The sequence below is a fragment of the Sus scrofa genome, chromosome 1, assembly GCF_054392235.1.
Source record: "Sus scrofa isolate SSC_HxYL_T2T_F1_AM1 chromosome 1, Sscrofa_HxYL_maternal_Yorkshire_Landrace_v2.0, whole genome shotgun sequence".
Lineage (NCBI taxonomy): Eukaryota > Metazoa > Chordata > Mammalia > Artiodactyla > Suidae > Sus > Sus scrofa.
The window spans coordinates 189,251,059-189,267,972 of NC_139383.1; the positions used below are offsets into that span (position 1 = coordinate 189,251,059).

A 16,914-nucleotide genomic window follows, 5' to 3' on the forward strand; every position below is an offset into this window, starting at 1 on the left:
TGTTACAAGTGATGAGTGTACAATGACTCACTATTATCACCCAAAGTCCATAGTTTACTTTGCAGTTCATTCTTAATTTTTTGTTGTTGTTTTCGGACTGCACCTGTGGCAATGGAAGTTCCCAGGCTGAGGGTCCAAAAGGATCTGCAGTTGCTGGCCTACAACTCAGCTATAGCAACATGGAATCTGTGCTGCATCCACAACCTACACCACAGTTCATGGCAATGTCAGATCCTTAACTCACTGAGTGAGGCCAGGTATCGAAACTGCATCCTCATGGATCCTAGTAGAGTTCTCTTCCACTGAGCCACAGTGATAAGTCCAAGGTTCACTCTCAATATTGCACATTCTATGGACTTGGGCTTGGAGAAATGTATAGTGATGCGTATCCACAACTATAGTATCAAAAAAGTAATTTCACTGCCCTAAAAATCCACGGTGCTCTACCTGTTCACTCCATCCTCCCCCAGTCCCCAGTAATCTGGTCTTTTTTTTTTTTTTTTTTTTTTTCCTGTTAGAGCTGCAGCTACCAGCCTACACCATAGCCACATCAATGATGGATCTGAGCTGCACCCATGACCTTTTTCACAGCTTGAGGTAACACTGGTTCCTTAACCCACTGAACAGGGCCAGGGGTTAAACCTGCATCCTCAGACACTATGTCAAGTTCTTAACTCACTGAGCTACAATGGGAATTCCCATTTCTTTCATACCTGGTCTTTTTAAATGTCTCTATAGCTATGCCTTTCTTAGTAAGAATCTTAAAATAACATAGCCTTTTCAGATTGGCTTTTTTTTCACTTATTACGCATTTGTTCCCTCATATAATTTCATGGCTTGATAGCTCAGTCATTTTTATTGCTGAAGAATACTCCATTTCCTTGATATACCATAGTTTATTCTATACAATGGACATCTTAGGTGCTTCCAAGATTTGGCAATTATGAATAAAGCTGCTGTAAATATTTATGTGCAGATTTCTCTGTGGTAATAATTCTCACCTCCTTTAGGTAAATTCCAAGGAACACTGTTCCTGGGATGTATGGTAGGATTATGTTTAGTTTTGAAAGATACCACCAAACTGTCTTCCAGAATGGCTGTACTATTTTGGATTTGCACCAGGAATGAATAACAAAATGTCATTTTAGAATTCTTCTGCTCTGTCACTGATACCATTTATATTACTTATTATCACTTTGTCATGATTACTAATTCTGTCCCTTGTATATTTCCTAAATATTTATTTAGCTGGTCTGTTTCTCATCTCCATGGTGTTAGTGTTGAACCCTCAATTCTGTCAATAGGACAGTTGTGTTAGCTTGCCTCTCTGTCCCTCTAAATTTCATTTTCTGTAGTGCCTCAGCATATAAAATACAATATGTAACTCTGACCTTCTCATTCATCCTATTGCTTTTAATCCAGTAATGATTATTTATATTTATGATAAAATGTAAATTTTATAGCATGATGTACTACTTCCTGTGTTTTCAGGCACCTCCCAGTCTTTGCCAAATGTCGCACACATCCATTTCCATTCATGATGTACTGCGTTCATACTGAACCACCTCGTTTTCTACTACTCTCTCTGCTGTGCCTCAGATCCACATTTTGTTGTGTATTGCTATTTCTGCTGGAAATGGATTCCCTTGTCTTTAACATCTAACTAACTTCTCCTCATCTTTTCTAATTTCAACATTATTTCCTCCTGAAACATTTGCACTGCCCCTACTCCTGCCCCACATGGTCTGGGTCACTCTTCCTGTGTTCCCATATCTCCCGTACAAACATTATTTTGAAGACTTAGCACCTTGCATTTTGATGTTTTGTGTTCTGTATAGCCTTGCTCTAGGCTTTATTACTTCCAAATCATGTTAGATGGTGGGTAATCTCTTTTCCAAGTAAATAATTTTATTTGGGGTTATAAAATCTACTCTATTATCAGTTCAACATTAAATGAGTTACATTATTTAGATCTGAAAATCTAGATTAAATATAAGTTCCACGCTGAGCTTCCTGGCTACTGAATTTTGAAGTGTTAGGACACATAACTGTCAGCTCCTCAAAGCCAGGAATGTTGCCATTACTGTTGAAATAGTAATTATTAGGTGATAATGATTATAAGTGCTCCTGAACAGATAATTGTCCAATGGGTGTTTATAAGAAATTGTTGATAGCAGTAGATTGTTCACTAGCCCACTCTCCTGTCTGGAAGTCTATAGGTGGCTGTGTCTGCATGTTCACCATCCTTAAGGTGGCAGCTGTAGCAGTGTTTGCTGGAGGGTATTCTCAGTCTAAGGCTTTTTTTTCCCTCCACCATTTTTACTATTGCTTTGACACCTTCCTCAGATTGATGGAAATTGGGCATATTCATTATATTGGAAAATTTTCTTAAATGTACAATTCTATACTGAATGGGACATACATCATTGAAAAACATTTAATTACTCTGCCTTCTTGGCTATCCTTCCATTTATGTTTCTCCTTAAATAACTACACATGTTCTATTTTTCAGGGCTGTTTTTCTATAAACTTGACAAACAGCTGTGAGTGTTCTTCTCTGTAATCTCTCATCTCTAGAACATGAAGTTAAAAGTTAATCACAAATCAGAGTGCCATAATTTTTCATGGTTACAGCAAAAAAGCAACATCACAAATACACATAAAACTCTTAACTCTGGCTTAGAAATGAATTATCTAAAATCCACTTTCTACTGAGAGGATAAATGTAATGATGTTTGTGTTTTCTAGGCCAGGGAATGACAAGATGCCCTGGGATACATGAATATTCTCAGTACAAAAACATTGGCTTCCAACTCAGAAAAAAAAAAAAAAAACTCAGAGATTTTAGGCCATTGTAGCAAGACAAAGGCATTAAAAATGCAAAAACATGGGGTTTTAGAAGTCTCAACTTTGGAGCTTGTAGCAAACTTGAAAATAAAAGAAATAATGCTTTCTATAGAATATATAACTCAAATCAAATTAGATATTTGAAGCTCTTTTATCTAAGTAAATATTTTAGATGAAGTTATAAAAATCTGCTTAAATATCAGGTTAACATTAAATGCATGACACTATTTATATTTGTAAAACCTGAGTTCATGTTAGGTTCTGTCACTGAACTTCCTGGCTGCTGAACTTTCTACAGATACACAATGTCTGTGAAACTTTATCACTTAATCTCCAAAATGGTGATGGCAAATAATACACATGTGACATATTTCAGGGTTGCTGTGAACATATGAAAAAAAAATTGCATTGAAGAGCTATGCATATTAAAATATTCTGAATATATTAGTATTATCCTCTTTTATTATCTTTTCCTCCTCAGATTCCTAAATTATATATTATATAAGTATTGTTTCTTATAACAGTGGTATTTAAATATTTTCCATTAATTTATTCAGATGATAAGGAAGTTTGTTTTTGTTTGGAGGATCTTAAATGGTAGAATAAGTTTGTAGAGTTCATAATTTAAAATTGCGTATGGTCACTTAAAAAATTAATTCATGGAGCCCCTGATCTTCATGAATTACTTTTTGGCCTAACTTCTGAATTATTGCTATTCAATTTATCCATCCTCTTTATTATTCATACAACAAATTTTTCTTAGAGCTCATGTCATTGGATTATATGAATTAAAAAAAATCCCTAAACACAAAGTGGTCATATTTTATTGGGAAGAAAGACAAGCAAATAACTCCTAAAGTGCAGTATGGCACACACTGGGATATATGGATGCAGGGGATACATACATACCTGGGAGAGGTAACTGCAGAATTAAGTTCTTAAAATTAAGTTGCAGAGGCCATTGGCTAAGAGAAGTGGTAAGGTAAGTGGTAGGGAGTGGTAGTAGTGAACAGTGTTCTCAAGGCAGGGAAGGGTATGTGCTGGCCAGTGGGATGATTGTGTGGCAGGAAAAAATAGTTGATTTTAACAAAAATCACTGTATTACTCAGTTCCAAGTTTCTTTTCTCTGTTACAGGAAGAGAGAAGAGTGCATTCAGGAGCTCTTAGAGTTTCCGTGTGGTAGGAGCACTAAATGAAACTCACAACATGGCTTGAGAGGGACAGGAAAGAAGCAGAGGACAGAGCATGGAGTACAGTATGTGCTGTGCTGAGTGTGAACTTTAGTTCCGAAGGCTATTAAAAGCCAGGGAGGAATTCTAAGCAGGATTAGGACTTAATTAGATTTGGATTTTATGAGTGTTAAAATCTAATGGTGATGTAGAATATGGATTGACCAAAGATGAAAGTGGAGACCAATGCAATCACCTGGAGAAGCCAAGAAAAATGTATAAAGTGAAAATTTGTCCATGGAGACAAATGTCTGAGGATCTCAGGGAGTAAGCATTGTCTTCTTTGTTAGGAACCATCAATATCTTTCCAGTTTTAATAAAATGAAAATCCCATGCCCTTAATGTCCCTGCACAACCTGGCTTCTATGTGACAATAATGTTGAAGAAATGAGCTTGCCTATATTTAAATCTCAGCTCGCTGCCTAGTACCTGTGAGACCTGGTATAAATTCCTTAACCTCCTTGTTACTCAGTTCCCTAATTCCCAAAGGTAACTATGAATGTAAAATGTGATCATTTGCTTAAGCTTCCAGCACAATAATCGGGCCATGAAAATCACTTAATAAATGCCAGCTAATAAATACATACCATGACACTCTCCACATTCACTCTACTTCAGCCTCACGGATCTTCTGAGAGATCACACAATGAATTCTCTGGTTTTGTTCTTTAGCTTGAAACTTTGTTTTCTAATGATCTGGTTCCTTTATATCCTTTAGCTCATGGCCTGAAGATCACCTTCTCAGAAACCTTCCTTGAACAATCTGTGTAAAATATAAACCCCACCATCAATTCCCTGTCATGGCAGCCTTACTAGAGTTTTTGTAACACTTAGCAGAAGCTCTAAATATTTAGTTTTTTATTTGCTTACTTGTTGATTGTATTATGTCTCTCCAGCTAGGCTTATAAATTCCATGAGAAATCCCTGTTCTCTTGCGTAACTTTCTATCCATTGATCCTAGCTCAGCATCTGGTGCACAGTAGGTTTGGATAAATGAATAATTAAATATAAACAAAGAAATTACAAGGTATAGCTTTGGAGAGTGACCCAATTTTGAAAGTATGGACGAATGGGAAGGGAAAAGTTATCAAGCATGATGAATATGACGGGAGGAGCAATTTGGGTGATGAAGAAAAATGAACATTTCAAATTGAGACACATTTGTGAACACAAATGACACAGTGCAGAAGATATTTGGATAGAGGGAGTGGTCTCCAAAGAGAGGTTTGATCAAGATAGAGTCAATAGATAGTAGTAGTTATAACCTTGGAAATAGATGCATTCATCTGGAAAGGGCTTACTCAGTAAACAGAGATAAGAGCTTAGAAGCTACTGCAGAAAGCATTGTTCTTCAGGGTTCAGATGGAGGAAGACTGAGAGGGAAGAAGGCTGGAAGGGGAACTTGAGAAAAACAACCAACAAAACAAGGCAAGAGCAAGTTGTACTAAGGAAGTCATGTGAGAATTTACTCAAACCCTTAAAGGTAGTGCAATAGTCCAGGGTTTTGGCTCTTTCTGTAAATGTCGGTGATTCAAGATATATTTAGGAAGCATCAGTACTTTTTTTCTGATGCTATTCTGTCCTCAATCTGGTAGCTTCTTCTGGGCTTTTGTCTATTGTGGTCCCTGGGCATTCCCCCTAGTCCTCTTCTATTAGTCGTTCCCTAGGTTTCATTAGGCAAAATTTTTCTCTTCCATTTTTTCTTCTTTTTGCTTTTTAGGGCCATACTCCTGGCATATGCAAGTTCCAAGGCTAGGGGTTGAAACAGAGCTACAGCTGCTGGCCTACACCAGAGCCACAGCAAATCAGGATCGGAGCCATATCTGTGATCATCTCATGGCAAAGCTGGATCATTTAACCCACTGAGCAGGGCCAGTGATTGAAACTGCATCCTCATGAATACTAGTTGGATTCATTAACCATTAAGCCAAAATGGGAACACCTTCTTTCCCATTTTTAACATCATGAAGATTTTGGTTATGTGGTCCAGAGACCTCACTTTTAACTCTAAAGTTTCCTTCACTCTGAATATAGGAGAGAGGTCTGTAGACCACATGGTTAAATGGGCCTGATGCCTTCATGGGGAGCCAAAGTTCCCCAAGTGGGTATGAATATTGGGTCTTGTTCTTGACATTCTTAGTCTATCAATAAGGAGAGGACATGGCACATACACATAGTGTAGGACTTATTTGAGGGTATGTTTTTGATGGACCTCTTTGATGGTATGCTGCATGAACTGGAGCACTTGAAAATAAGTAAACCACCATGGAAAGCTGGATTTCTGTTTTGTTGTTGTTGTTGTTGTTAGGGAAAAAATGTAAACATTTTTTTAGTTAGGAAACTTTGTCTGGAAACAAATGCAGTTGAAATGGATTAACAGGAAGGAAAGGAGGGATAATCTTTGGTAGATTATATGCTTGTTTTGCATAAAACCATTCTTAGAAATCTGTGAACAGAGAATCTGGAATTGGATTGATCGGGGTGGAATAGAAGATTATTATCAGTGAACACAAGATCCCACACTGCCACTCATCTTCCAAATGTGCTGGGGTTCTGCCTCACTTACATCAACAGGATTATTACATGATAACTCTATATCTTATGAGTGGTTTTTAAGCATCAAATATTCAAGAACTGTTACCTAACAATAGCCCAAAACACTATGTAAAGACTCAGCTGCTGATTCCAAATGAAATTTGTCATCATTCCTGGAATTCTGTTTAGATCTGCCTAATTCAATAACTGAAACAATTAGCTGGAGTACTATTCAAAGAACTGGCAGAAGTAAACTTAATTAAATAACTTTACACAATCAAGATTAACCCCTCACTCTCCTTGAACATTTGTGAGGAATAGCTTAATGCTAACAAAGTAAGTTTCAGAAAATAAATGTGGCATCAATAGGCCAAATTCAGAGGAAAATGGTTAGTGACTGGACAATTTGTACGTGCAGCTTTTATTTAAAAAAAAAGACAAGATCAAATAAAATGCCTTACACTTATCATTATAGGAAACCTGGAGACAATATTTGACTCAATAGGCAGGAAATTAAACACGAGACTCAAGAATTGTTAATGTGACTTTCATACTTGAACCCTGGCTCACTGAATTAAAGTCACCTCTTTGCTTCTCCTGGAATTCTAGCTTTTATGACATTTTTGCCATGCAACCCCTCTATCATTTAGTCATTCATCCTAATAGTCTACAGCAGCACAGAAGCCATATCACAAGGTACAGTCTTTCTGATTCTGTAAATGAGTTAAACCACTTCAAAAGCCACTCCCTTTGTTCCTTGATTTCTTTTTGAGCTCCTAGCAACCACCATTGTGTCAGATTCTAAATATAGGTGGATATCATTCATCTCTCTGAGTCTGAAAATTATACTCCATCAGTGCACAACTGAGATTAAACCTTGGGCTCTTCAGTCTGGGTAGAGCTAACGACTGCACACTTATTTCTTTATGCATGGAAGCCTTACTGAAGTAGGTGCACAGGAACAAAAAGGCAATGGCTGAGATGTATTACAAATAGTGGAGCTACTAAATCAGTTATCTGTTACTATCTGAACATCCTTCTTTCTCTTCATCTTAGTCATTTTGAAATACAGCAAATGCCATACTTAATTTCTCAAGAGCTCTCATGCAAATAATAATTTCTGGTTAGACTTGCTCATGCAACCCAGTAATTTAAGTCAGGTTGACATAATTCTCTTCAGAAAAAGTTAAGAAGGAGGCAGAAAGTCTACACAGGGTTTTCAAAAAGACTCCTCAGCACTTAAACCTATAGAAGAAGAATGCCAGCTTTTGATAGGCTTTACCTCCCTTGTCTGGATTTTCACAATCCCATCAGAAGGGAAAGATTAGCAGTCTGATACTGAGCTGAAGACCTAAAGGCACTGGTATTTAACAAGCCAATCAAAACATGAAATGCAGATGTTGTGTGGGGTGTGCCTCCATATGCTGGCTGGACTTCTGACAAAGTCTATGTCAATGGTGTTTGCTATTGTCTTAACTTCCTTTTCAACAGTTATAATCTGGAAATGGATCTGCAAGGCTATCACCTTCATCTTTTCACATCTGGATCAAATATGGTAATCTAAAATCTCTGACCTATAGGAATTTTTCCCATTTTTAAAGGTATTAAATGAATCTATTTTTAGCCCAGTAAAGGAAATTATTTCTAGCATTTCTACATTCAGAGGGATAGAAAACTCATAGGCCATTTCTTTGATCATCTTATTTGAGCAAGTAATCACAAAGGAAATTTTAAAAATAAATTTTCTGGGAACCTAACAATGTATCCTTAATCAGCTACTGTAACAACAAAACTCTTCCTTTGCACAGTTGCAAGTATGCATTTTGTTCTTGTTAGTTTCTCTTCATATTCATAATAGATAGCACATACTAAACAATCAGAATCAGTAAACATGTGCTAGGTCAAAGAATTATGAAATAAACACAGGTTGGTCACTAAGGCAACCAGCGATATATCATAAATGCAGTGGTAGCCCTGTTCTAATTTCTTCCTCTTAACTGACCCGGTCAATACTCTCTTTCTTCCACATTGGCATCTGGTCATGTAACTGGTTGGACCATTTTTGTTACATCTTTCTTTTTATTTATGATTTTTATTTTTTTCCATTATACCTGGTTTAGAATGTTCTGTCCATTTTCTACTGTACAGCATGGTGACCCAGTTACACATATATTTATACATTAATTTTTCTCACACTATTGTGCTCCAGCATAAGTGACCAGACATAGTTTCCAGTGCTACACAGCAGGATCTCACTGCCAATCCATTCCAAAGGCAAGAGTCTGCATCTATCAACCCCAAACACCCCTTTCATCCCACTCCCTCCCCGTACCCTTCCCCCTTGGCAACTACAAGTCTATTCTCCAAATCCAAGATTTTCTTTTCTAAGGCAAGATTCATGTGTGCTGTATATTAGATTCCAGATATAAGTGATATCATATAGTATTTGTGTTTCTCTTTCTGACTTACTTCACTCAGTATGAGAGCCTCTATTTCCATCCATGTTGCTGCAAATAGCATTAGTTTGTTCTTTTATATGGCTGAGTAGTATTCCATTGTACATATACCACGCCTTGCTAATCCAAATATCTGTTGATGGACATTTATTGTTTCCATGTCTTGGCTATTGTGAATAGTGCCACAATGAACATGCGGGTGCATGTGTATTTTTTAAGGAAAGTTTTGTCTGGATATATGTTCAAGAGTGAGATTCCTGGATTATATGGTAGTTCTATGTATAGTTTTCTAAGGTACCTCCATCCTATTCTCCATAGTGGTTGTACCAGCTTACATTCCCACCAAGAGTGCAGGAGGGTTCCCTTTTCTCCACACCCCTCCAGCATTTGTTATTTGTAGACTTATTAATGATGCCATTCTGCCTGGTGTGAGGTGATATCTTGCGGCAGTTTCAATTTGCATTTCTCTAATAATCAGGGATGTTGAGTATTTTTTCATGTGTTGTTGGCCATCTGTACATCTTCCTTGGAAAAAATGTCTATTCAGGTCTTTTGCCCATTTTTCCATTGGGTTGTTGGCTTTTTTGCAGTTGAATTGTATAAGTTGTTTGTATATTTTAGAGATTAAGCCCTTGTCAGTTGCATCATTTGAAACTATTTTCTCCCATTCTGTAAGATGTCTTATTGTTTTATTTTTGGTTTCCTTTGCTGTGCAAAACTTGTCAGTTTGATTAGGACCCATTGGTTTATTTTTGCTCTTATTTCTGCTGCTTTGGGAGACTGACCTGAGAAAACATTTGTAAGGTTGATGTCAGAATGTTTTGCCTATGTTCTCTTCCAGGAGTTTGATGGTGTCTTATCTTATGTTTAAGTCTTTAAGCCATTTTGAGTTTATTTTGGGGCATGGTGTGAGCGTGTGTTCTAGTTTCACTGATTTGCATGCAGCTGTCCAGGGTGCACAGCAATACATGCTGAAAAGACTGTCTTTTTTTTCCCATTTTATGTTCTTGCCACCTTTGTCAAAGATTAACTGATCAATCCTATCAAATTACCAATGAAATTTTTCACACAGCTAGAACAAACAGTCCAAATATTTATACGGAACCACAAAAGACCCAGAATTGTAAAAGAAATACTGAGGAACAAAAACCAAGCAGGAAGCATAATTCTCCCAGACTTCAAGCAATATTACAAAGCTACAGTCATCAAGATGGTGTGGTACTGGTACCAAAACAGACATACAGACCCATGGGACAGAATAGAGAACCCAGAAGTAAACCGAAACACTTATGTTACATATTTCTTAAGATTCATGTTCTCAATATAATGACCAAAATGATGATTGTTTTCATTTTTCCATATTCAGGAAACATTTACTGAGTTCATGTTATGGGTCTGCACTTTACTAAGGTCTAAGAATAAAGATAAATAATTCGTAGAAGTACTGTATAATCTGAATGGAAGCTATGTATTAAAGAAATACAGTAATTGCTGGATTTCCCGTCGTGGGTCAGTGGTTAAGGAATCTGACTAGGAACCATGAGATTGCAGGTTCAATCCCTGGCCTCACTCAGTGGGTTAAGGATCCGGCATTGCTGTGAGTTGTTGTATAGGCCGCAGATGCAGCTTGGATCCTGAGTTGCTGTGGCTGTGGCTGTGGCTGGTGGCTACAGCTCTGATTAGACCTCTAGCCTGGGAAACTCCATATGCCATGAGTGTGACCCTAGAAAATACAAAAGACAAAAAAAAAAAAAAAAAAAAAAAAAAAAGAAGGGAAAGAAACACAGTAATTGCAATAAGACTAGTAAAACTGGACTCTTGGCATTCTTGGGTTTATCATTCAGAATCTTAACTATTTGGAAGTATTTCCTTAGCTCATGAAATAGAACTCATCATTATTTTCGAGACCTTGACTAAGCTTTGTGAGCCTTGACTAAGTTAGTCAAGCATCAAGTGTAGCTGGCTCTATCTGATGTCTTCATCTCAGTAGAGCTTTGCTTGTTATGATGTGATCATGAGTCTTTCTGTGGGCAAGAACTATCTGGAACTATAATCTCTGAAAAGTAGGGACTGGATGGTAGCTTTATTTCAAGAGACTATATTACGTATCTCAGATGTCAGAGAAGCCTGGGCAAACATTATAGTGGGGACGATAGTCAATCTACCTGTCCAAAGTCAGTAGATCCTTTCCAGGTACTGTATCAGGGGGAGATACTTCAGGTTCTGGAAAACTAGCATATGCAGACATGGAAGCATGAAATCTCCCTACACATGACTTAGAAATAGCCAATTACAGCTGAAGCATAGGCCATATGTAGGAAGTGTTATTGGAGGATGGACATCATTTGGTAGATGTGAGGATTCCACTGCTGAAGTTTAGGTTTGGAAATTAGAGGATTAGATGTGATTTGTTTGTCTTATTTGTTTACCAAGTCATTCTCTCTCTCTCTCTCTCCTCCCCCACCCTTTCTTTTGGATTTTATTTTATTTTTTATTGACATAGAGTTGATTTACAATATTTTATTAGTTTCAGGTGAACATCAATGAGATTAAGTTTATATTTTATATTTCATATTATTTTTCACTATATATTATCACAAGATATTAAATATCTTGCGTTATATAATAAATCCTTACTGCTTAACTATTTTATATGTACTTGTTTGCATATGTTAATCCTATGCTTCTAATTTATCCTTCACCTTCACTTTTCCTTGTGGTAAACATACATTTGTTTACTATGTCTGTGACTCTGTTTTGTTTATAGATTCATTTGTGTTAGTTTTTTTTGATTCTACATGTAAATGATATTTTATAATATTTGTCATTCTCTGTCTGACTTATTTCACTTAGTATATTCTCTAGATCCATTTGTGTTGGTGCGAATGGAAATATTTTATTCTTTTTATGTCTAGGTAGATTTCTATTGTGTGTGTGTATGTGTGTGTGTGTGTGTATGTATACACGCCCTACATACATCTTCTTAATATCTGTCCATCCTTCCTATTTCCATACATATATCCAGAAAAGATGAAAACTAATTTGAAAATATAATGCACACCAGTGTTCATAACCCCACTAATTACAATAGCCAAGACATGGAATTAACATAAGTCTCCATCAACAAAAAATTGATTTAAGTAGATTTGCTTTTAAAAATTACTCCTTTAATCAAAAACTATGTGTAGGGAGGCTTTTTCTATTCTATTTTTAAGAAATTTCTTTGTTTTGGGTTTTCCTGGAAGTTGGCCCTAAAGCAAATATTTGAGTAAAGTCATTAAGTTTTTAGAAAAAAATTTATATATTTATCTTTTTAGGTGATCTCAGGATGAAAACTATAGGTACTATTACAGCAAAATAGATAAGGCAACATATGGTCCTCTCAATAGATGCAGAAAAAGCCTTTGACAAAATCCAACACCCATTTCGGATAAAAACCCTTCAGAAAGTAGGCATAGTGGGAACCTACCTCTTCGTAGTAAAGGCCATATGTGACAAACCCACAGCTAACATCATTCTCAGCTGTGAAAAGTTGAAAGGATTCCCGCTGAAATCAGGAACAAGACAAGGATGTCCTCTCTCGCCACTACTATTCAACATAGTTTTGGAAGTCCTAGCCATGGCAATCAGAGAAGTAAAAGAAATAAAAGGAATCCAAATTGGAAAGGAAGAAGTAAAACTATCACTATTTGCAGATGACATTATACTATACCTAGAGAATCCTAAAGACTCTAACAGAAAACTGTTAGAGCTCATCCAGGAATTTGGCAAAGTCACAGGATACAAAAATTAATACACAGAAATTGACTGCATTTCCATATACTAACAATAAAAGATCTGAAAGAGAAATTAGTGAAGAATTCCTATTTACCATCATATACAAAAGAATAAAACACGTAGGAGTAAACCTACCTAAAGAGACAAAAGGCCTGTACTCTGAAAACTATAAGACACTGATGAAAGAAATCAAAGCTGATACAAATAGATGGAAAGACATATAATTCTCTTGGCTTGGAAGAGTCAATATTATCAAAATGACTGTACTACCCAAGGCAATCTACAGATTCAATGCAATCCCTATCACATTACCAAGGACATTTTTCACAGAAATTGAACAAAATATTTTAAATTTGTTTGGAAGCAAAAAAGACCCAGAATAGCCAAAGACATTCTGAAAAAGAAAAATGGAGCTGGAGGAATCCAGCTCCCTGACTTCAGACTATACTACAAAGCAACAATCATCAAAACTGTATGGTTCTGGCACAGACAGAAAAATAGATCAGTGTCACAGGATAGAAAGCCCAGAACTAAACCCATGTACCTACAGTCAACTAATCTATGGCAAAGGAGGCAAGAATATACAATGGAGAAAAGATAGCCTGTTCAATAAGTGGTGCTGGGAAAACTGGACAGCCTAATGGAAAAGAATGAAATTAGAACATTCCCTAACACAATACACAAAAATATACTCAAAATGGATCAAAGACCTAGATCTAAAACCAGATACTATAAAACTCTTAGAGGAAAACATAGGCCAAACACTCTCTGACATAAACAACAGCAACATCTTCTCATATCCACCTCCTAGAGTAATGACAGTAAAAACAAAAATAAACAAATAGGACCTAATCACACTTAGAAGTTTCTGCACAGCAAAGGAAACCCTAAACAAAATGAAAAGACAGCCCACAGAATGGGAGAAAATCTTTGCAAATGAGTCCACTGACATGGGATTAATCTCCAAATTTTATAAATACCTCCTACTGCTCAATACCAAAATACAAACAACCCCATCAAAAAATGTGCAGAAGATCTAACAGACAATTCTCCAAAGAAGACATACAGACAGCCAAAAAACACGTGAAAAGATGTTCAACATCACTCATTATTAGAGAAATGCACATCAAAACCACTGTGAGGTACCACCTTACACCAGCCAAAAGCATCAAAAAGTGTACAAAAATAAGGGCTGGAGAGCGTGTGGAGAAAAAGGAACCCTATTACACTGTTGGCAGGAACATAAAATGGTGCAACCACTGTGGAAAACAGTGTGGAGTTTCCTCAGAAAACTAAAAATAGAATTACCATTTGATCCAGCAATCCCATGCCTGGGCATCTATCCAGAGAAAGCCATGACTTGCAAAGACACATGTACTCCAATGTTCATTGCATCACTATTTGCAATAGCCAAGACATGGAAACAACCTAAATGTCCATTGACAGAGGAGTGAATCAAGAAGTGGTACATACACATAATGGGATATTACTCAGCCATTAAAAGGAACAAAATACCAGCATTTTTGACAACATGGGTGGACCTAGAAATTATCACGCTAAATGACGTCAGTCAGACAAGGAGACGCCAACATCAAATGTTATCACTTACAAGTGGAATTTGAAAAAAGGACAAAATGAACGTCTTTGCAGAATAGAGACTGACTCACAGACTTTGAAAAACTTATGATTTCCAAAGGAGAGAGGTTGCGGGGTGGGGGGATGCTGGGGCTTTTGGATGGAATATAAAATTGTGTTGTGATGATCATTGTACAACTATAAATTTAATAAATTCATTGAGTAACATAAAAAAAAAGCAGATAAGGCAAGGCATCCAAGTGCCTGTCAATCTAGTTACCTCTTTAAATGCCTATAGACTAATCCCATTGGAGAACTCTGAGAATCAGTGTAATATGCAATTGGCCCTCCATATTCACAGGTTCTCTATGCATGGCTTCAACCTTGGATTGAAATATTTGAAAAAAAAAATCCAGAAAGTTCCAAAAAGCAAAACTTGAATTTGTCTCCCGGCAAATATTCACATAGCATTTACATTGTATTTACAACTATTTACATGTCATTTAAACTGTTTTGGGTATTATACATCATCTAGTGATGATTTAAGGTTTGTGAGAAGATGTACATAATTTTTTACATAAGTACTTATGTGCCATTTTACATAATGGACTTGAGCACCACAGATTTTGGTATCTGCAGGGGGTCTTAGAACCAACTCAACCTCCTGTACATACCAAGGGACGAGTGCATATATTTAAGAATTTCCAATAAGAGGATGCAAAAATCTGGCTTCCTGAGCCAATAGCAAAATATGCTCATTTGGCCAGAAAAACAAAACAAAACAAAACAAAACAGAGCAACTTCATTTGGGCACTGGCAGGTGGATGTCAGTGGGCAATAAAGGCAAAAAAAAGGATGAAGGCAGGGCACCAGTGTCATCTACTATAAGGAGGATTCTAAGGATTCACTGACAGGAAAATAAAATTCTGCTTATATTTTTACATCCATCACCACAACTAGAAAACTATTCTAAGATATATATAGGAGAGGATCATTAGCTTTGAATTTCATGCTTCTCTATGTACTCTTCTACATTGTTAAGCTCAGACTATATTCAAGGAATTTCACTTATTTGATCTGGTTCTCCTATAACCTCTGGACATATGTAAGGGTAATAGAATCATTGTCATGTTAAAGATGAAGAAACCAAGTCCAGAGGAATTAGAACACTTTGTCATATGGCTATAGCAAAAACTAGTTTTTCTGCTTTCTACTTTTTTTTTTCCATTTAACTTCAAATTTATGTATATAGCTTGTCCATGTCCTTCTCAATGTGATTCATTTAAGAATTAAGCATACTTCTATTGCAATTCAGGAACAATTTAAATATTTCTCACCTGCCAATTATGTTTCTATTAAGTAAGACAGTACTATGTAGGGAATCTGTGTGCTTTTCTGACTGGATGTAAAGAGTTGTGGGCCATAAACAGAGGACAGAGCACACAGGAAGACCAGAGTTGGGAAGGTTGGATCATACTGGGCGTGGTCGCTGCCTTGAGGAGTCATGTTATAAGAGGGGAGGTGAGTACAGTGGAAACCAGTGTTGTGTTTCAATTGGTACTCTATGTGCTGAAGGATTACTGAGTAGATCAGGGTAGTTTGGAACCAGACAATCAGAAATATCAAAGAGATGAGTTTAAATCATCAGTGGGTCAGAAACTTGGTAGGCAAACTAGATCAAAAAGACAATTACAAAAATGAGATTGTAATCAAAAGTCAGAAGAATGAGAAGTAAATTAAAATATATCAAAAATGTACAACAAAGTAGAAGGCCAGTCATTTAGGTACTTGGCAGGAATAGGGATTACATTTTAGGAAGGATGGAACTTGGACAAGTCATTGGCTGTAAAACAGAATTTAAGTTTCTAAAGTTTCATCACCTTTGGGAAACGTCTTAAAAATCTTCCTTCTCCAGAGGAACTAATTCCATAAACTACTGTATGGGAAAACTGTTCTATTAATGGTCTACATATTATTTATATATATATATACACGTGTGTGTGTGTGTGTGTGTGTGTGTGTGTGTGTGTGTGTGTTACTGAAAATAGGTCATATATAAAAGGTCATATAAAAAGGTATAGGTTTACAATAACAAGTGTCAGCTGCAAACATGCACTGCTCTTTTAATAAAGAGAGAATATATTGGCAATGTTTTTTAAAGCCATTATGAGCAAGGACATTCAGGGCAGACTTGAGCTCTAGCAGGTGGTTTTTATCTGTTGTTCTCACAGACAGTTGCAAAACTTGCTAGGTAAGCATTCTGAAGCAGGCTTTACTCACTTGGTCTATCCATTCTGAACACCGTGAAAGTATCGGCTGCCACATACTTTTGAGTCACTTCAGTTCTCATTAATTTTTTAATACAGGAAGGGAGGAATCTTTAACTTAGGACTTGAAAATGGTAACAAAATGATTACTCAAAAATTATTTCACCTGACTGTAAAATGAATTATTCATAGTTCATCTAAGTTAGTTTAAACATGAGTAAACAATGA

The 16,914-nt window shown here is 36.5% G+C and overlaps 1 long non-coding RNA gene across 8 annotated transcripts in view; it reads left to right on the forward strand.

The window, feature by feature from the left end:
- Positions 1-16,914, forward strand: part of LOC146406913 (uncharacterized) — a 709,993-nt gene that overhangs the window by 384,498 nt on the left and 308,581 nt on the right. For 2 of the 8 annotated variants that reach the window (XR_014841481.1, XR_014841484.1), the window contains exon 4: positions 519-597. The exons of 5 other annotated variants lie outside the window; for them this stretch is intronic. This is a non-coding gene — a long non-coding RNA (uncharacterized LOC146406913). Of the gene's footprint in view, positions 1-518; positions 598-12,384; positions 13,869-16,914 lie in introns of those variants that run through there. One more of the 8 variants, XR_014841486.1, reaches the window with a different exon arrangement.